General features: G+C 50.4%; 1 pseudogene; it reads right to left on the minus strand.

Annotated features, from left to right (window-relative positions):
• Window positions 1–17,599, minus strand: part of LOC130157032 (hydrocephalus-inducing protein homolog) — a 67,234-nt pseudogene extending 49,635 nt beyond the window's left edge.
• Window positions 17,600–22,356: the final 4,757 nt, after the last annotated feature.

Consider the following 22,356-nt stretch of genomic DNA (forward strand, 5'->3'; position numbering starts at 1 on the left):
TGCATAATGGGGAGTGCTTTGGTGTCAGGGTTCCCACACACACACACACACACACCCTTTACGAAAGAGGAGTCAAAACATGTCCATGTTTTCTGGTAGATACCACGGCAAGGGAGAGTTCTGAACAAGCAACAGCAGAAGGATGCTGAACTGGCCCCGTGGATTCATTTGAGAGCTCTGCCGTGGAGTAAAATACACCACACAAGTCCTTAGATAAAGTTGTAAGAGGCAAGGAATGTCCTTATGAAGTGACCCGCTGCAAGAGCAGAGCTCGCAGTACTGACCGAGAGGAAAGGTTAGCATTGGAGATGGGCTGAAAAATGCACTGAAGGTGAAAGCTGGTAGGTTACACTTGATGCCAAGGGAATTTTGAGAAAGGAGGCAGAGAGAAGTGATACGAGCGGCGCATTGGACTAGGAAACTGTGGCGCCTGCAGCTGCCTTGCAAAGGGGCAAGAGCCTGAATTCGCCCAGGCCAGAAGACAGAAGTTGCAGCAACTAAGAAGTCTCAGTTGTGCAGAGAGAGAATGAAGGACACAGAGGCCAGCTGATGGTCCGCAAACTTTGATCTCTCATTCCCTTCTACTCCACTAAGCCTCCTCCCCCTCTCACGTGCACGCATGCTTACACATAGCGGCACACAAAACTATTACGTGATATTGATGTTGGCTTTAACACAACACTACATCCGTACTCAGCAAAAGTTAAGCACACACTAAAGCTGCTTCAGTTCTCCACTAAATAGGAAGAGACTAAAACAGTCCTGAATGTAAGTCTGTAAGGCTGGCACTCCTACCACCTATGCCATAACTCTTAAATACTGCGTCTCGTATCTACACATTAAGCTCTCCAGGACAGGAAACATCACGCATTAATGTCCAAAGCACAGGTTTAAGTGTTTGTGATGCTGAACAATCATTACGGGAGTCATTCAAAAGAATGCAATGACATTAAACTAAAAACTTCCCCTGTCGTTAATAATGATGCAGCCTTGGTCACAGCCTCTAACGCAGGGAAATTAATCCCCTGACATGAGGAGGAAAACGGTCTCTCCCGCGAAAGCCTCTGTAAGTAGAGTTGTTCAAAGACAATTAACAGCTAATGACCTACTCGCCTGTGGAGCAGTGTATTGGTGAGACTCTCCAGCCAACTTGTCATGCCAGCTGGGAGGCCAGTTCTTTTCTGCTGGGGCTGCTGGAGCCACTGAGCTCACCTGGGACCTCGGGGCAGGCACCTGAGCAACTTCTCACAGCACAAGCAGCAGGGAACCCACTGTCACCCAGCGCAGTCCCCAGCACTGGCTGGAGAAACCACTCCTGGCACACCATGGCCTCATCGCGCAGGGAGAACGTGGTTGTTCTGCTCCCAGGCTGCAAGGGGACGTGGTGACCTGGTCAAGAGTGGGGAGCACTCGGATTTTGAGTGGAGGATACAAGCTTGGGGGAGTACAGTCGAGATACTGGAGGGCTGGGCTGCTATTCAGGGGACACAGCAGAACCGCATGCAGCCGAGGGATGGAAAATGCAAAAACCTGTATTTGGGATGGAAGAATCCCTGGCAGTGCAGGCTGGTGGGCACGAAAGCCTTTCTACAGAAGAGGAGCTTAGGGGCTGGAGCACAGCACATACAGGGAGATGCTGGGATAAATGGCTTTGCACAGCCTTGAGAAGGAAAGACGAAGGCTGGTATCACTTGGTCTTACTTTTCGTGTTGAGTGCACACCTGATCAAACTTTGACACTGGTCTTGCTTTGAGCACTGTGTTTGCTCACATGATCTCCAGAGGTCTCTTCCAAAGTTATTCTAGGATTTTATCTTCTCCAGCAGCCCAATTCCATTTCACGTGTTCCCCAAATTTCTCATATTATTTCTTATACATCTGTGCATATATATAGGCAGATGGTAGACAGACAGGCATTAGAGGAACTCAACCTTTAAGAAAGTTCCCAATGAGGAATTCATTATGACATTTCGCTGAACACTTAAAGCAAAAAAAAATAAAAGAGCAGAAAGACAGGAACCTCAGAGTATTTAAAAAAGAAATCTGAATGAAAGTGGGGGCGACCTAATTAGAATAAAACGCTGCTTATATTCAAAGATCATCAGTTTGAAATTTCAGACTGGCTTTCAAAAGTTCATAACGAAATGGAAGAGATGACTGATGCCTTTGGCTGACATGGGAAATCTTACCAGCTTTTGATCTCTGCGCACACGCAATCCAGTTATTCAGAATTGTACTTTCTTGTGTAGTTTGAAATAAAGCTTTCGTAACGCTTCCCATCCCTTTGTTGCAAGTCAGGACTGAAACATTCAATTGGTGAAGTTCAGCATAAAATCCATATCAAGCAGGATTCAACGTACGCCGTATCACGCGATAGAACAGTTGGCAAGGACATTGCCAAGAGATGCTACACACGACTGGGTACTTGTTTTGGTGGTGACAAGTAGATCTGGAAATCCCAGAGGGAAGCTGTACAGGGATTTACAAGTTCCTGCCTATGTATTTCCACAGTGAAAAGAAGCAGCCTGCTTGAACAGCATCCTGGAAGCCTGCTTCAACAGCCTTGCCAGGCTTTGGTAGAAGCCTCTTGGACCTTCGCATTTCCCAGGAGAAAGAGCAAAGAGCCTTCTCTTGACCCCTGTTTTCCTGGGGAAGAAACCGAAGCAACTCAGGTGCACTAAGGCAGATGGCACGTCTTTGCTGCATTCTGGACCTCAGCTCCTACACCAAAACCTCTGGGACCAAGCAACACGGAGCTAACTACCAGCCAGCTGAAGTGGTTTCCTTGCAGGTGCAGTTTCCAAAACGCATTACCCTCTCCAGTTCAGCAAACTGGAAAACCAGTGACTGTCTTCTCAGACCAAGAGGAACAGTACAGGCTGTCCACGACACAGCACACATCAGGCGCTTGACCAGGAGACTGCCGAAATGCCACGTGCTTGTGGCCTCCCAGGGAATGGGTATATTTGGCCAATAGGGCCACACAACCATTTCAGAAGGTACTGAAGATCAAGGGGGTTGCTGGTAGCTACCACAGCATGCTAGAGCACTTTCCAGGAGATCTGAGAGAGACAAAGCTCTAGAAAAGGCTCCCAACCCACGCACCAGGTATTTGCTGCACCTTTTGCCTGTGCGCCCATCGGCATTCTGCTTTGGGGCTAAAGTGCAGGTTTGAAGCCGCTGCCAGCTCATCTCCACTTAAGAGCTCATTCTAATGAAGAATAGTGGATCCCAGGGACCAGATCAAACCTACTGGAAAACCAGGTTCTGGACCCCACAGGGTTTTTGTCAGGGTCTCAATACCAGTTGCTTTGATCTATCATCTCTGATTGCACTTGCTACTATAGACAAACTGCTGGTAAAGCTGATGATAAATTCTTAAATGTCTCTTCCACCAGCTCAGAGCTTGCCCATTTCTTAACACTGCCTTTGGTCCTCAGGAACTGAGCTCCTAGAGCTGTCGTCTGCCACGCAGGATCTTACACAGCCCGAGGGCAGTCCAGCTGCCTTCCTACATTTGCTCATTCAATCTAACAGAATCAGTCTTGCACGACTGTGCACTGAAGACACCGTTGCACTATAAAACTCCACTCTGCAGCTTGCAGAGTTTTAGCAGAGGCTGCGCCATGCTTCAAACACTATAATCAACAGCAAACCCCACGTGCCCTGCCCATTTCCAGCCACGGCAGCAGTACAGCAGCTCACACGCTCTGGCTCCTTTTTGTCGCTGTTTACCAACTGCATTATCACACAACAGTGTTTTGCACAAAAAGAGATGAGCTCCCTACCTCTGAGGGCTGATGCAGTAGCGGGCCGCCCCGTTACCGATGTTGCGAACCAGCAGTGTTTTCTGGGTGCTGTACTTGACTGGACAGGCTGAGAAGTTCACCTGGTCGGGGAAGTCCAGGATAGCTCGGGCACCTATAGCTCGGAGAGGCACAACAAACTTCTCCCCTTTCTGTGATGCAGATGAGCTCGTGGAAATAATCCTGCGGGGAAAGAAACAATCTCGGCACAATGCTTTTAGTACTTTCCCCACGGCAGAAGGAAAACTGCTGTTTTCTATGGCTGTAGCAGTATCATTCAGTAACGCAACAGTACTTTTTACCTTCATGAGCTTTCATTCCAGTAGCATGACTTGCACAGGGTCGTTAACTTGCAAAGGAGAAACAACCCCATTGATTCACCTGCTTTTGCAGCAAGCGGGCAGCACCACAATTATCTGATGCTTTGATTCTGAGACACCAGAACAGTCTCTTCATGCAAGGGATCACAGCACTAACGCAACCTGCTTCGATCGCCACTGCAGACTATTGGAAGCACCACTGAGAACCCAGCTGTGCCACAGCACTAACTCCAGTGCCAGCAACGCGGCGACCTCGTTGAAGCTTGGCAGGGGATGCTCAGGTACACTTTCAAAAGGACTTCACCACATGCATAGTCAATGGTCAGTCTTCGGTGAAATACTTCACAAGCTGGACACGGTAATTGCGGCAGCGTCAGGGCAGTGCAGGGTACGGCTGTATTTCCTGCCCCTTCTCACAGCGTTATAGGGCCAAGGCTGGGGACACGCACCCTTCAAAAGCCACCTGATCCATCTCCCCACACCAGAGCTGGCTCAGCTCCAGACCCAAACTGTTTTTGCGAGAGGTTTCACAAGTACCTAGAAGTGCTAACAGTTCCACCCCTGCCCTCAGCACCCTATGCCACCTCTGCGCTAGAATTAAAGGGTGTTAGTTCTTCCTGTGTCTGAACTCCGTTTCCCTTTACATCTCACCCAGCCTCAGGGGGCACAGGAGACAGCTCTGGCTGATGCCGTAATCACACCCCTCTGTAAGGTCTGTTCTAGAGGAGTAAGTGACGGCGTGCCTGGTTAGCACACCCACCCCAGGCAGGCGGCATCGGGAGCTGCACACGAGGGACACTCAGACACCCCACCAGAGCAAAGCCGGCTGTGCAGTCCCAGCCACTGCCTTCTGCAGAACAGAGCCAGGCAATCCCCCCCGCGCCCCGGCTGTCTGGCGTTTAGCAGCAGGAAGGCAAATCAAATTACCAAAATCATGTTACTGTAGAGATGAGCAGAGCAGTCTCCAGATGTATGGCGTGGCATCGCTGCGCTGGAACTATCACCTTGCCCCCACTGAAATCAGTGGTAAATCTGCTGCCATAGGGCCAGGAGCCATTACCCCCAGCAGCGCTCTTATGGATGAGCTGATAAAAACTCTGCTTCTCGTCACTCACTGGCTGCCCTGATTTTTTCCTCAGTGCTTTTAATTAATTTGATATTTTTATCACTGTTGAAGCAGCAAGCGCTTTAGGATTTTAATGATTTAGGAATTGCATACAGCAGCAAACTCCCTTCAGCAGAACCGATCCAGACTCCCCCACAGCTGGGATTTCCTGCTCCTGTCCCCATCCCCTCCTGGAAGGGCCCTAAGGCAGCCAGCCCAGGCACAGACACGCACCTATTGCTCTAACGCAAGCGCTGACAGCCAGCGCCTCACCCACCACCCAGCACCTCGCCTACCACCTGCTCAGCTGGGGTTTAAGCTTGTCAATACAGATGCTGCCCCATCCAAGACAAAAAGAATAATCTCCTTTTCTAGACATCTCAAATATTCACCCTAGAAACTGCAGAAGGGCTTTTGCTTTTCCTATTTGGAAGGTAAAATACTAGGAAGGGAACTGCAGCAAGCAACCTGCATGATTTAATACCGCATTTCAGGAAAGCGTTTCATCTTCAGCAAGTCGTTCTGAGTTAGCAATTTTGTACTCAATCTTGCAGCCTAAGCCCTCTAAAATAAAAGCTATGGGCAGCCCATATGAATTTAAAGCACCTATTATCTGGCTACTTCACGTCCTGCACTGTTTCGATCCTCAGAAACTCATTAGCAAATGAAGAATGTTATTTGCTTTTGTTGTTGTTGTTCTTTTGGCCACACTACTGTAACAAAGGCATTGCAAAGCCAATTGAAAGCTACCTGCCTTATTAAGTCTTGGCATGCCATATTTACTTAGCTCCCTCTTCCAGGTGCCAGGTAGGCAGAGGAGGATGCAAGTTCAGATCAGCAGGAGGATAAAGAAAAAAGGAACTTCAACAACTGGAGCTACTTGGAGCAAGTAAAAGGAAGTAATTGTCAAGGTGTTGTCATTGCTAAGGAGCAAATGGATCAACAGCAATGCAATTAAGAGCCCAAGAAATAAATCCCCCCCAAAAGCAAGCACAGGCAGCCTTCCCAGCTCCGTTGCTGGTGAGGGGCGCTGGGACCACCTGCACAGCAATGCACAAGGGATTTCTCCAGGGACCTGAGGGCAAGGCTAAAGCAACAAGGATTTGGTTTCACAGAGACAACCACGACCCTGAGAGAGAAAGATGCCTCTCGCCATTCATGCAGATGCACATTATGCTCCAAGCCCCCTCTCCAGGGACACCGTGGGACATGGCATCCCGTGCAAGGCTTGACTCAGCACTTCAGAGCGGGCTGACCCTTCAGCCACGCTCTACCACCCCACCAACGTGGGACCTTGCACCAGGCTGAATGCAGCGCCAGCCCAAACAGGGGGAAACCCAAGGCAAGAGGGGTGCTAGGCAGAAGCTGGCTGTTTGTGCCACTGTGAACCCATGGTCCCTTAAGCTTTTGAAAGCTGAATTGCCCTCCCTTGGGGGCAACAGGTTGCAAAGTCTCTACTGCAGCACTGCCTCGTGTTACCAGGGCACTAACCCTGCTACGCACTTGCTTGCAGCCTAGGGGCACAGTTGAGACCAGTTCAAAATGTTGTTCTGCTTCGCAACTGCAAACCCTTAGCAGACTGTTTAAGACCAGGTTTCTAAATAAACGTGCCTGGATGACAGAGGGGTTGCATCCCATCTATGCTTTAAAGTTTGCTGTGTTTAGACACAGCTTCAGGCTATAGGTTTTCATGAAAACACGACTTCATCCTGCATACAACTCCCCTCTCAGTTTCACGGAAGATACAGACAGTTGTACGATGGCTCCCCTTCTCGTGCTCCCCTGTGACAAGCAGTAAATTACAAGCTCTGGCCTTCCAGGTATCACCACTGGCGTCTGAACTGGCACCCACTGAGACTGAAGCAGCTGCTCGTCTTGGGTGTTGTTTCAGGCTCTTTGTAAACTCAGGCTAACAGTAATTACTGTCGCAGCAATATCAAGCCTAACTGCCCAGAACCCCAAACTCAGATGTCAGTTTCCCTGCATAACCTATCCCAAATGCTTCACTGAATTCCTTGCAGCAGCCAACTTGCACAGAAAAGATCCTTGTAGCATGAGGTAACACAGCAAGCCAAGCAGGGAAAGCTCCTGCTGAAACCCTGATATAAAAAAAGGCTGGAAAATAAGGGCCGTGACAACAGAGGAGAGACCAGAGGATGAAGATCCGTTCGCAGCAGAGGGGGTGCCCCTGCGCCTGCCCCCCTCAGCCGCCGGTTCGCAGGAGTCTTTGAAATGAGTCACTTGGCTTCAGGTTCCTGTGGCGCCGCGCCATTTGCCTTGGTCTTCTGCCCCTTTCCTCCTCACAAGAGTCATCTTAAAAGTATTCTTGGAATAGCTTCTGTGCACAACAAAACATCTAGCAGGGCTGGGCTGAATTTTAAAGGACTTCATTTCAGTCATGCAATAACTCACCGTCCTGTCATATTTCAGAGTAATCAATGTGCATTAATTCAGTCTCCACTGAGCATCAGCAATGAATTTCACAAACCTCACAGACTGAACTTGCACTGCCTGAAAACAGTGCACTGCTACAGTGAAAAGAGCAAGAGGACAACACAGAATAAGCTCTGCTATGGTTTTATGTGCTTCTTGCTTCCTTCTTCCTTTACAATAAACTACTAATAAGCCTGAAGGACGCACAAATGGAAGTATTTCTGTCTGTTGTTTATCTGCCGGTCAGTGCCACAATGGTTTCCAGTTCAGCAGAGGCCGTCAGACCATAACGCAAGAACACACGGGAACAGGGGCTGGCACGAGAACACCCACGCTGTACAATGGAGCCATAAAACAGAAACGTGCAAATCAGAAGCAGCAAGAGTAACAAACTGGAAATGTTGCCCAGCAGAAAAATTAGCAGTTCATTTATAACACGAGTGCCAATAAACCAAGAGGCGCGTCAGCTATTCCTTTTCTGACAGTCTGACCACGTGGCACATTCCCAAATGACTGCGAGACAGTAGGAAACTGCTCATTTTCCAAGAAAGGGCTACGTGGCATTTCAGCCACTAACAACTCACATGGCCCTATTACTTAGGGCTGAGGCACAATTTTACTCCTTTCAATCAGGAGTGACTTCACTGAAGTCAGACTTACTCCAGGGAAGAACAGATTCAAAGCAAGAGAATGACACAAACCGGCTCCTCATCAGGAAGACCCAGACCCCACTTCACTGGGTTACCCACAGTCCCTGTGGATCATGCAGTATCAGAGATGTAGGAGTTATTCAAAGGCAGCACTCCTGAGCCTTCCACAACTAACACACAGATACTCTGCAGGCAAGCAACTGCAAGCCCAGCACAGGTGGCTTTACAGAACCATCTCCCAAAGCCTGCCTCTTGGCTAAGGGCTTTTCAAGGTGCTCTGCACATCCTGACCATGCTACTGATGCATTTCTAGCTGAGCGACAGCACTCCGGCACTTTCCTGACTCACACTCCATCAAGTACGAGACAAAAAGTTCGATTTATACAACATTCTGGTTCTGCTGTAGAGTCCCCATGTGCTCCTCACCAAGCAGCCCACATCCCTCTCCCAATGCCCTGCAAGGAGCACAAAACCCAGGTCGGCAGAAACCGCCAGGGTGTCGCTCAAGCTGTGCAGAGGACCTCGCTGGCACAGCTCCCTAATGCCACACACTCACCAGTTCAAGGGCAAGACAAGGGACAAAGTACTGGACATGAGTGTTCCTGGGAGTTACCTCACCCTACTTCTATTTGGGGTGATGTTCATGTGTTGCTCTGCTGCTTCTCTGTAGTTGAAGAGCAGCTCTTTGCCCTTCATGGGAACCGATTTACTTCCATCCCAAAAATGAATGCTCATGAATACTAGTCAATCACATTTTAAAGGAAGCAGTGTCCCCTGCAAAGCCTACCTCGGTGAGGTTAAGCTCTTATGTCACTTGGGCAGTATGGAGAACTGCCCTAAGCCAACATCATTTTAACCTTCCATACGAATGACGTAAAACAATTTCTCAGTCCCTCCGCAAAGCAACAGATCATTTCACAAGCATGGGGAGCCAGGCACCACAGGGCATTTCCTCTCTAGTTTGCTACAGCCATGCTGTTTGAGGATAGGACAGGGTGTTCAACTACATCTAAGCAGCAAACAGAAGATGAGAGAACAGCTGTGCCCAAAGAGAGCCTGCACCTCTGGCCTGGCACAGAAACACCAGCTGGCTCAGAGCGACCCCCTCACCTTGCATCACCCACAAAGTCACGCAAAGAACTGTGCCAAGAGGCAGCAGAGTGCTGGTGTAAAGAGTCAGCCTGTCTGTCTGTGTTCCCCTGCAGGGCTTCCTCCCTTCCATGCCAGGTACTAAACCCTTTTGCGTTAACAAGCCTCCAGGTAACACCGCCGCCCCTTCACATCACGGCACAGTGCCAGACTTGCCAGGGCCACAGCACCGATGTTCCAACCTCCGAGCAAAAGCATGGCACACGGGGCAGGGAATAGGTGCCAGCTGACACAGCAACCACAGCCCCATGCACGCAGGCACAGCCACACCAGCGTGACTGCCCAAAGGCTCCAGGCTAACACTCTGCCTGCAGATGCTACCTGCCCCTTCACTCCTGTGTGCGCTCCAGATGCCTCAGTCCTCTGCAGCACACCAGCCTCCTGCTGGTTAAAGACATCTGGAGCTCAGCGTGTCTGGGCCAGGCTGCCTCCCTGCCACGAGCACAGCGCATCTTCTCCCCTAGAATCACAGCTGGAGCACAGGTGGGCAAGTATCCTCAGGGGCAGCACAGCGGCAAGGCTGGAACACAGAGGGTATGAAAAAGCATCACCTTCGCTCCAGCCCAGGGTGAGGCAGGGAACTGGTTGCCAGACGGGAAAGGGGAAAGCTCTCTGGATCTAGCCATTCCCCTAGCGTTTTCCATCATAATTAAGCCCCTAACATCGAGTAGAGAGGTGCGATGGCTAAACACCTTACCAGCACCCCTCCCTGCCATTTCCCTACTGTCCCACGTGCGCCTTCCCCTGAAAACGCCCAGGAAAGCACAGGGAGGGAACGCACAGCTCGTCAGTCCCTGCTGCGGTGGCATCGCATGGTGCTGCCAGCCAGGATGTGACCAGCTGCAGGCTGCCTGACCACAGCCTAGAGCAAACCTCGCAGCACGGCATGGGCTATGACCGGTGTGCAAGAAAAGTGCCGGCTTCAGACAGAACGTTCCGCCGTCTCACTACTGCGGCCAACACGCCATGCATTCAAGAAGCAACTCCAGTTTTCAAAGGTGGTGGTCCTCACTCTGATCAGGCTCAGCTTTGGGTCCTCCAAACAACAGGTTTGTATTTATGCAAACAGGCTTTTGTATTTATAATTATCAGAGCAAACCCGTAATTATGCAGCAATAGTCAGATACTAGAAACCAACACCATGAGAGGCCACCCCACCACACAGTGCACTCTTATCCCTGAAGCCAACAGACATGGCATTAAACGTTCCAGCACCAAAGGATAATCACAGTCTGAAGCATAGAAGAGCCTCCAGCCTATGACAGCATCATCTTCACCACAGGAAAAGTTTCCCCCAGCTGCAGATCCAGTGCAATGCCACCGAAACCAGGACAGTGCCTCAAAACCCACAGCAGATGCCCTGTTCTGAACCCAGCCCCGCAGGTTCACCTCCCACTGAAGGCACACACCTCTCGGGACCTCCAGTCTCACCTTGTTCTCATCAGGGGAGAAAACGATGCGGAAAGTCGCAAGCATGCCAGGCAGTACCTTGCGGCACACAGCATGGTGGCTGATCAGCTTGAAATAAGGTGAGCTCTCCAAGATGACCTTCACCAGCCCAGGAACCTGCAGAAAAGAGAGGAAAGTATGATCTTGCAGCTTGTGGAAACAGGAGGAGAAGAGGCCTGGTGATACCACCTTCACAAAGCACTTTTAGCTCTGGAGGTACATGCACGTAACACATAAGAGTGAACATTAATCCCTTCTGCCTGGGCAAAACAGCTCGAGGCCAGAGGCAGCAGGGCGATGAAGGAAGGGCCAAGCAGGGAAGACACCAGCAGCACGGCGGTATAATATCTGAATCAAGTCACCCGTGTATTCAATAAGCCCAGAGAATCTGCTGGCTTCTGCCCGTACACATCCAGGCAGACATGCCCCTAGAAGGGGCATGTATTATCTGAACGCCAAACAGTACGTGTTAATCCTGGCGGAAGGAAGAAATTCACTTTAACGTGCTGGGTTTGAGTGGGGCAGTCAAGCTGCGGTGCTACAGTCATGTAGGCAGACCAGCAAGAGGGGACCACAGATACTGTGGCCTTACTGGGAATAAAAGCAGCAAATGAAGAGCAAAAGGAGGAACCACAGGAAGACAAAGAGACAACCCCAGAAACAGAGAGATGGCTGGGAAAATCCAAAGGGAGCTGGAAAGAAGCAAGGGAGAAGCACAATATGCTACAAGGAAAGGCTGATGCAGAGGATGAGAGCCAGCAACCTGGCCAAGTGATGGAAAGCCAGGCGACCCCCCAGGCTGTGCCTATCAACTAGGGGCTTCAAAGGCATTTTCTGCCCCGAGATACATGACTGGCACTGCCTGGTGGTGGTTTCATTATTAAAAGCCAACCTCTGCTCTCCGGAGGCTCCTGCTGCCTGTGACTGTAGCCAGGCAGCTGCCAGCGCGGGCAAGCCAGATCCCTGGGGACCCCTGCCCACCCCCAGCAGTCCCTGCAGGCACCCTGCTGCACGGTTCTGCCCTCTGGGGCACCACCAGCACACAGACAGCACACAGGCATTTTCCTAGCACATAGAGAGCAACCCCTGAGCGCCAAATCTCAAAGTCTGAAGCAGGTGATTTGGACTGGTGGGCAGCTTCACGGATCAACAACAACCCCACATGAGGCTTGGAAAAAATGGAGGCTCACTCTGCGCCACCCACCCGAGCCTGGTAACCCGTGGCCAAGGCAGTCCTGAACTCTCCAAACGCCCTTGGAACCCAGCAATGTCCTGGGGCAGCGAGTTCCAGGAGCCAACTTCACAGTGCAGACAAGCATTTTGGTCACCATGTCCCTTAGAAGGGGAGCACGTGTGGCTCAGACCTTCAGCAAAAGCCACCCAGAACATCTGAGGGTGCTGAGGAACAGCCTGAAAATAGAAAAGCAATTTTTACAACACAGGTAAGAGCAGGAAGTATATAGTACAGCACTTCTGTAGTTGCATGATTACAGAGCCTCTATGCGGAATATATTTTGCTGTCAGCTGGATTTTTATGGGGCAGACAACTTCAGGCTACCATGCAGTGTAACTCAGTATGATTCAGAGGAATGTGGGAAACTGGCACGAAAAACTTGAGACGGAGCACAACGTTGCTTTTCTCCAGGACATCGCCAAAAGCCAACCAATTTAGAATATAACACCCTCGCAGGATTATCCTCTCTGTCTTTCTGTATTTAAAACATACCAAAGATTTTCCTGGAGCTTATCTTACTTTTACACCCATGCTCTCCAGTGGTTGAGCTCTAACTAGCTTCAAAACGACATTGTTTTGGGAAAAAAACCACAGTTCACACATTGCCTCCCCCTTCACAGGGCACGTAAATCCCAAGGTGCAGCTTTACACAGTACAAGTTTATTATCATTTACTGGGAATGGCAGAAATGTTAATGCAGATGATCTTTTCCACTTGAGGAAGCATGAATAGAGCAAATTAACTGTTTGCCTGTTGGCTGGTACTTGGCAAAGATAAACATTTTGAAGTGCTGCATGGATAATGGAGCAGGTGAAGCCAAAGACTCAGTGGGAATGAAGCAGAGAGTAGGAAGAGAGAAACTGAGGACTGAGGCACATTTTAATCAGGGACGAGGATACCTACAGCAAAGACTGCCCAAAACTCAGCGCAGATCACACCAGTGGCATCCCCCGGGTGCAGGCACACATGCTGCATCTTATCAATGTTCCCAAGTTAAATGCCAGACCAGGAATGGTGCAGTACTCTCCCGGAATAACTGAGGGAGCACACCCGCATCCTTCCTTGCCAAAGGGTCTTCCATTTTCACCCATATCCCTGTCACAACCTGTTATCTCAGGAGATACTTGGACTTGCTGTTCTTCCACCTGCAATATGCCTCGACAGCTTTTTTTTGTTGTCCACCTGTTTGCCCTCCCCAACAGGGAAATTTGGAAAGGAGGCGACTTCACCGTCTCTTGTGCACACTTCCATCTTCCCATCCCACCCTGCCCTCACGCATACCCCTTCCTCTTCATTACAGAAGAGTATCCTTAATTACACCCCTCTTTCTGACCTGTCTCTACTGCCCGTGCACTTACTGCTATGTATCAAGAGAAACCCCTGCGTGTATGAAAGTGCGCAGGGAGAGAACACCGAGCTCAGCTCCTTTCCTCCCTCCTGCCTTTTCCCACCAGCTTGCCCTTGGCACATGCCTCATTCCAGCAAACGTTTCCCCAGCTGAAGTTCAAAAGGTCCCAATTTCCCTCCTGACAGTGGAACAAAACTGCTGACATTTTTCAACTCTTCCATTCTCAGCTTTCTTGGGAAGTCTCAAAATGATCGTTTTTTTCAAGTAAAGGTGGAGACCTTTGAGGGCACTTTACTCCAAACAGGCCGTGGCTCTCCAAAGGGGAAGCAGAGCATCACGTTGTCTCAGGAAAACCTGAGCAGAACCCAATTAAGCTTAGCAGGAGCCTGAAGGGGCACCTAAAGGCCTCCCGCTGCTGCTGCTAAATCAGCCTGCTTCCACTGCTGTTTCAAAACACCTTTCCTGAAGCGCTGTTACCACTAATTATAACTTACTCCAGCATAAAGTGGAGAAGACCCCACCCCGAGCTCTGACAGCCCGTTCAGCTCTCTGTGCAGCTCACCCAGAGGCAGAGGTGCCCTGTGGAAACTGAGATTAACCACGGAGCCACCAGGACGCGGTGCACACTCGAGGGAAAGCACGAGGGCAGGGAAGAACTGTACAGCCCCCAACATTCCCACCCGTGCAGGGCTTCCACGGGGAAAGGTGCTGACCAGAAAAGCTCCTTTCAGCTAGGTACCACCAACACACAGCCAAAACCAGGGGGAGAAACCTCAGCACGGCAAGATTTCCACCGTCTTGCAAAATAAAGGCGGTGAGACGTTTTATTCTGGATGCGCTGTGCTGCAGCAGGCGACTGGCTGTGCTGTGCACCGCACGGATGACACTGCTCTCCAGTTCCAGCACAGGGTTAAACTTCCACATCCCAGCACTTACCTTGTCCACGTTCCTCAGAATCAGTGGCACTTCATAGACCTCATCGGGGACGTAGCTCTGAAATACCACCTCTGATGGGAAAGGCCGGAACAAGCTCTGTTCCAGGGCAACTGCCGAGAACTGGAGATGCAAAAGAGAGCAGAGAGTTTCAGCCGCGGGGAGAAAGACTCATCGGTGAGAGAATACAACACTGGCCTCCAGCGAAGGACAGTCCCTTGGTGAGTACGCCTGCCCAGCTCACGCTAGGGGAACAGAAGCTCACCCACCTGTGTTCTGAGCAGATCAAAAGTTTCTGGGCCACACTAGAGCAGGCTCAAGCGAGCAGCTCTTTTGGCAGGTGTTTCTCCAGGTCTCCTTCTCCAACAGGCAAGGCAGCACTTACCTCCGGCAGAGCCCTGGGCTAACACGGTCACACAGCTCCAGAGCACTCACTGCAAGAGCTGTAAGCACTCGTGGAGCAAGGGAAAGCCAAGAATTTACAGGAGACCCCATGGGAAACAATTTGGGGATCATCTTTACATTGAGACACAGAGACCGAGCCCAACACATCCTCAAATCTCTTTTTTGACACACAGCCCAGAAACCAGGAAGAAGAGAAGACAGGCCAGAAAGGAACACCGCCGTTAAGAAAGCGACAGATGAGGTGGTAAGTTCCAGGTACTTTCCCAGCATCACTGGGCAATCTGAGTAAAGCTGGACTTGGCATCTCCTTTTCCCACGAGCTTTAAATGGATGCTTCATTATATTCTATTATTGCCATTTTCTTTAATACCACTACAGCAGCAGGTCTGAAAACATACAGAAACAGCAAATGCTTACAGCGCCGAGGCGTTACTTTGAGAAAACTCCTCCCTGCTCTGCCTCCCCCCTTCCAGCTGAACTCTTCACACTCACAAGACACAGGCACGTCTCCTGCTTCTCCACAGGAGTCAGGGTCGTGCTGAAGCCAGCGGCCACAGCACACGGCCAGTTCTGTGTGCGCTCGTCCGAGGCGTTCCCAACCTCACGCGCTGTCTAGGGCAATCCTTAACCAATTTGCTACAGGTCTCTCGCTGGCAGTTTTCCACTCAACAGCCTACCTCAGTCATCTACCCCTTTGGAACGTGTGTTATACTAAGCAGATCTGTAAGAAAAGCAGCTTTAAACACACGTGTAAATAAACATTGATCCAGATAAAGCACACCCACTCCCCTCTGCCCAGGGCCATTCCCCTGTGTACCTGGCAGCCTGAAAAATCTAACACCCTGTACGGGTCCCACTCGTTGTTCCAACCCAAAGCATTCATGCAATTGCTTTAGCTACACCTTGAGTAGTTACCGTAGGCCCTCAGCCCTCAAAGGCCAACGCTGCCACCACTGAGGGCATCCTATGACCCCAAGTGTTCGACAGAGACTACACCAAACCAAGGGCTGGCTATTTCAGCAGGAAGGTGGGAAATTGCAAGCTTGCATCCTTGTGGCCCGCCCCAGCCTTCCCCCAGTATCATGCTTTAGCCGCAGTAGCTCATCTCCAGCAAAAGCCACCAACTTCAACAGAGGTTGTTTATATGGGCTTAGCGCAGGTCAGGACTTCAACATCTCACTGGGGAAAAATGTTTTACCTTTCCCCCAGCAGAAGGAACTCCACACCAGCAGCAGTCTGAAACAACAACAGGACTTAGTCACCAAGGCATTTAGATAAGCTGGAGGCAAGCCTGTCACAAGCACGCGCTCTCTTCAAACGTCACATCAAACAGCAAGGAAAAGGGCAAGAAAAGGCTACCTTACCATGGGAGGCTTCACTCATGTCTAGAATCTGGATAATCTGGGGTCGCCGCATCTCCCGAGTGCTGGCCAGCCTCTGCTTGGTGGTAAGAGACATCTCCTTCAGGAGGGCAGAGGGAGTCAGCTGAAATGCAAAACACCAGCAAGAGCTACAGAACTGCCTTTATTCAGAAAGGCTTTTCTTCTTCAAGAGCCACCGATGAATAATTTGTGATCATAGCCGCTAGGATAGTCCTGGAAGTCCCATAACTACCTGTTGAAATATTTACCATTAGTAAATTAATGATAGAGAGCGCAATACACATGCTCCAAACAAGTAGCTTTGTCCCGTTAGCTTCTCCTTCGTGATTTGATGTGACATGTTGGGGGTTTTGCTCTTCGGGCATTTGTTTCCTTTCCAGTTTGGCCGGAGTGAGCCAGTGACCTTTGAAAAAGGTTGGGAGGAGTTACCAGAAATCCCTTAACTCCACCCTTGCACAACGCTCACAACCACCACACATGTGGAGATGTCACTGCTGGGTGAGTCAGGAAAGCAGAAAAGCAGTGTTGTGCCAAGACTGAGGTGGAGAGGAATGGCTCCAAGTTTTAGTTATCTCTTTTGAATTAGCACTTGTTTTCTCTGTTTGGGCCTCCGAGACCCCTCCACAGAAGTATGCAAAGGTATCTCCTCGACAGAGCTTCAGCACCAGGTCATCTTCAGCCAAGTGAGCTCTGGTCAGCAAAGGGCTGTCTGAGGATGGGGAGGAGGAACTGCCCTGACTCCGCTGCTGTCTGCAGCGCTGGATCTGTGCTCCACACGGGATACGGGACAGAACAACTGTTTTGGAACCCGTTCCATCTGGGACCAGCCATACCTCTCGAAACCTTCAAGCAGAGTTTGAGCAGCCCACCACGTGCCCAGCTGCCTGGAGGGCAGGTATGGTCAGCGCAGCGCTGGCAAGCATCCCGAGGTGACAAAACGTTACTGCCCACACAAAGGGGGCGGAGAGAAGCACACGCTCACGCTTCAGCTATTCCGGTGCAATGCCCGGTACGTTCATTTAAATGGCTCCAGTGGCACATCCAGACACAACTCTGGACTTCCCCTGAAGCAGCACACAGTCCATCCCCTACCGCACCATGGTCACCACCTCTGACAGAAGCATGGCAGCAGAGAGACGGGGAGGTGGTGTCCAGCTTCACAGTGCTGCCAGACAACAGGAGGGGCAGGTAGAGGAAGGACGCGGGGGCAGTTTCCAGCCTTACACAGCTCCTACCTGGCCGCAGCAGGTACTTACAGTTGCAGGCTTCTCTGTCCCTCTGGCTAGCTTCGGCTTACGAGGCACTACCACTTGGCTCGGGAATCTACCAGCCATCCTGGAGGACCCCGTGAACCAGCGGGGCTTTCCAGTGGCCATGCCTCAGTTGACCTGCAAGGAACAGCAACGGGACTTGGAAAACCCAGCATCCCCTTCCATGGCAGACCCAAAGGAGACAGCTGTGTCTCCGGGCTGTGGCTCCTTCATAACTGGAGAGCAGCCGGCATCCCCACCCTGTTTCATAACTAGACCATATTTCAGTGGCAGAGTTAAGACTGATAGAAGTAAAAGCCCAGAACAAACACTCCAAAACAGCCTTTTGCTGTGGGCGCAGTCCCACAAGCCACAAACACACATCAAAGACTGCGGCCACTTCTCATCTTCTCCCCCTCTTCCATGTATTTTGGAACTATTTGCTGGAATTATTATCCAAATCTCTATTAATACCCAAACTGTCCTTTATTACTCTTTAAAAGTTTTTTGGTGGGAACAATGTCACTTCACTGCTTCATTTTGCAAAAACAGCTGACCCGATGTGACTTTGTGCCTGACCCTACTAAGTGCTCAGACTATTATGAACAACCTTAAACCCAGGGATCGCTGCTGCCCCAAGCATCAAAATCAGACTGCTCTCCTACTTTGCAAACCAAACGCCCATCCTTTGTGCAAGGAGGTTGGTGATGTTTTTAACTAAGGGACCATAGAGTTCAACACTCTGATTAACAACTATGGTTTCTCAAAGCTAATTTGGTTAGGTTACAAAACTTATCCAGCAAATATGACTCCTTCCAGGCATGAAATTACCATGCCCAAGAGCCTTTCTCCATGGAGAATGAGGGCCTTATTTTTCACTTACTAACACCCAAACTCTAGGCTCCCTACAGGCATGAAAAGCTGTAGCAGCAGAAATAAAAGCATGAAACCATTAAAGTCGCATGAGCAATTAGCTCAAATAGAAATACAACAGATGTGACAGCTTGGCCACTTCAGGCTATCCTAATGGCAGTTCCTCTCAAGCATCCTTATCCTGCAGGCAGCATGGCTTGACAGGTCCATGGGCCATCCTTCTTCTATCACCAGCCTGCTGACAACCTCCCCATCTGTCTCTCAAAAAGTGGGTGTGCAAGAAAGGGAAAGAAAACACCCCCAGAAAGTGGGTCTCAAGCACCGACAAAAGTCAAAGGTGAGTATGTACAGCATTTACTAAGCACTACTTTGGACGAGAAATCGTTTCCCCTCCCTTTCTGGCTAACTGGACCAAGGAACAGATGGATGTCCCCACCTCTTTTTTTTTCTGGGACTTGAAAGACCAGTGGCCTCAAACCCAGCTCTACCCTAAAATTATTTTACATCCTGACAATAAGTAAAAAATCACAGATCCTACCCCCTCCTGCTTCCTCCTGTTCCACATCATTTTTCTTCATGTGGACTTGCTGTACACAGCTAGACACCATTCTATGCAAAGACCACCATTCCCTTCCCCTCAAGTTTGACCCACATCCTGCAAACGAGGCAATACTTTCAGCTCATTACTCCCGAAACAGCTACAGCATTGCGCATGTTCACGGTACCAGGCCCTTCATAGTTTCAGGGAACAACAGGGTTGCCATTTCCTTTTGTCCTTGCCCGGAACATGAGAGAACAGCACGGTCCTACGGACACAAGGGCATGCTGCAGCTGGAGCTCGGATTGAAAGCCAGAAATAACTATTCGTTAAGAGAGAAATCTAATGGGGATGATACAACACTAATCTGGGTATCAGTGCTTTATTACTGGGTCTTGAGAGTAACTGGATTATTTGTTTCAATTTTCTAACTGTAATTTCACTTCACTTGAAACTAATCCTGCTCATCATGCCCACACCAGTTATTTCCAGAGGGCTTCCAGTCTGCATGCCCCCATACCAGTCCAGCAGCTTCCCCTACCCTCTAGCCCCAGAGTTAGGCACTTCCACAGCCCCACTTCCCTGGAGCCTGCAGGGACCAGCCTCCTGCATTAGGAGGAAAGCAGCAGAACTAAGAAAGCAGCCACATTCTCCTGCGGGGGCAGGACAAAACAGCAACCGCAACACAGCCCACCTCCAGCCACCACCCCTGGCTGCTGCACGGGGAGCTCCATCTTCCCCACCTCAGAGAGCCCTTCACCCCCCCCAGAAATTAAGGACAGACTGCAACTGCCCCTCTGCTCCAGGCTCAGGGCACAGACGGCTCGGGCACCTCGACTGTGGGTTCAGAGCATGAACGCCCCAACCCTGGGCAGGGGAACCAGCTGCGCCAGGACACAACAGCTACCATCACCTCAGAAAAGCAATGAGGAAATATACCCAGGGCTGGGGTACAATTCCTGACGTGTCTCAGGAAACCCACATGTGCCAGAGCAGGGTGCCAAGCTCCAGCCCCCTCCCCCACGCTCCCTTTACTCCAGTACCTACTACTATGTACTGCTCTGCTTTTGTGCTGTGCCTCACATGGCTGCCAGGGCAGGGTGAGAAGCAGCAAGAGAATTCCTGCCTGGCACCTTCTCCAGGGGAGCAGCGCTGCACTTTGCCAAGGTGAGGTTTTTTGGCTCTGCATGATTTCAAATGTGAGGGGTCTGTTTTCTCACCACAGAAAGCAGGGAGCAGAACTTTTGTGCTGTACCTCACATGGCTGCCAGGGCACGGTGAGAAACAGCAAAACAATTCCTTCCTAGCATCTTCTCCAGGGGAGCAGCGCTGCGCTTTCCCAAGGTGATTTTTTTGTTCTGTGAATGATTCCAAGTATGAGAGGTCAAATTTCTCAGAACAGAATGCATGGAGCAGAACTTTTGTGCTGTTCCTCTCATGGCTGCCAGGGCACGGTGGGAAACAGCAAGAGAATTCCTGCCTGGGATCTTCTCACCATGTCCTTGCAGCCACGTCAGGCACAGCAGAAAAGTTCGGCACCCTTCTCTCTGTGGTGAGAAACTGGACGCCTTTACATTGGCAATCATGCAGAGCCCCAAAGAGCCACCTTGGCAAAGTGCTGCACTGTCCCCCTGGAGAAGGTGCCAGGCAGGAATTCTCTTGCTGCTTCCCACCCTGCCCTGGCAGCCATGTGAGGCACAGCACTAAAGTTCTGCTCCCTGCTTTGCGTGGTGATAAAATTGACCCCAAAATTTTGCACTCATGCAGAACCAGAGCTGACCTTGACATAAGTGCAGCACTGTTCCCCCCTGGAGAAGGTGCCGGGAAGGAATTCTTTTGCTGCTTCTCACCCTGCCCTGGCAGCCATGTGAGGCACAGCACAAAAGTTCTGCTCCCTGCTTCCTGTGGTGAGCAAAACTGACCCTTCAAAGCTGCAACCGTTAAGAGCCCAAAAAAGGCACCTTGGGAAAGTGCAGCACTCCTCCCATAAAGAAGGTACCAGGACAAAATTTTCTTGCTGTTCTCACCCTGCCCTGGCAGCCATGCGAGGCACAGCACAAAAGTTCTGCTCCCTGCTTTCTGTGGTGAGAAAATGGAACCAAAGTTTTTGCACTCCTGTAGAGCCAAAAGAAAAAAATATATCTTGGGAAAGTGCAGCACAGCTCCCCTGGAGAAGGTGCCAGGCAGGAATTCTCTTGCTGCTTCTCGCCCTGCCCTGGCAGCCATGTGAGGCACAGCACAAAAGAGCTGCTCCCTGCTTCCTGTGGTGAGAAAACTGACCTCTTTTCATTGGCAATCATGCACAGAAAAAAAATAATCACCTTAAAGCGCAGCGCTGCTTACCTGGAGAAGATGCCAGGCAGGAATTCTCTTGCTGCTTCTCACCCTGCCCTGGCAGCCATGTGAGGCACAGCACAAAAGTTCTGATCTCTGCTTTCTGTGGTGATAAAATTGATCCTTCAGAGTTGCAATGGTTAAAAGCCCAAAAAATCACCTTGGGAAAGTACAGCACTCCTCCCATAAAGAAGGTACCAGGAAAAAATTCTCTTGCTGTTCTCTACCCTGCACTTGCAGCCATGTGAGGAACAGCACAAAAGTTCTTCTCCCTGCTTTCTGTGATGAGAAAATGGACCCAAAGTTTTTGCACTCATGCAGAGCCAAAAGAAAAAATATATCTTGGGAAAGTGCAGCACAGCTCCCCTGGAGAAGGTGCCAGGCAGGAATTCTCTTGCTGCTTCTCACCCTGCCCGGGCAGCCATGTGAGGCACAGCACAAAAGTTCTGCTCCCCGCTTTCAGTGGTAAGAAATTTGACCCAAGCATTTTGCACTCATGCAGAACCAGAGCTCACCTCAGCAAAGTGCAGCGCTGCTCCCCTGGAGAAGGTGTCAGGCAGGAATTCTGTTGCTGCTTCTCACCCTGCCCGGGCAGCCATGTGAGGCACAGCAGAAAAGTGCTGCTCCCTGCTTTCTGTGGTGAGAACATTGACCCTTCAGAGTTGCAGTCGTTAAGAGCCAATAAAAATCATCTTGGGAAAGTGCAGCCCTGCCCCCCTGGAGAACATGCCAGAAAGGAATTCTCTTGCTGCTTCTCACCCTGCCCGGGCAGCCATGTGAGTCAGCACTAAAGTTCTGCTCCCTGCTTTCTGTGGTGAGAAAATTGACCAAAACCTTCTGCACTCATGCAGAACCAGGGCTCACCTCAGCAAAGTGCAGCACTGCTCCCCTGGAGAAGGTGCCAGGCAGGAATTCTCTTGCTGCTTCTCACCCTGCCCTGGCAGCCATGTGAGGCACAGCACAAAAGTGCTGCTCCCTGCTTTCTAAAGTCAGCAAAATTGACCGTTCACAGTTGTACTCGTGTTGAGACAAGACTTTCTTACTCAAAAGCAAAACCCAAGAAACCACGTACCCCTGGGAACCCCCTTGTCCTTCCGTGTGGCTGGTGACTTCCCATGGCTCTTCCACAAGGCAGGACAGATAACCAC

The sequence above is a fragment of the Falco biarmicus genome, chromosome 11 (assembly GCF_023638135.1).
Source record: "Falco biarmicus isolate bFalBia1 chromosome 11, bFalBia1.pri, whole genome shotgun sequence".
Taxonomy (NCBI): domain Eukaryota; kingdom Metazoa; phylum Chordata; class Aves; order Falconiformes; family Falconidae; genus Falco; species Falco biarmicus.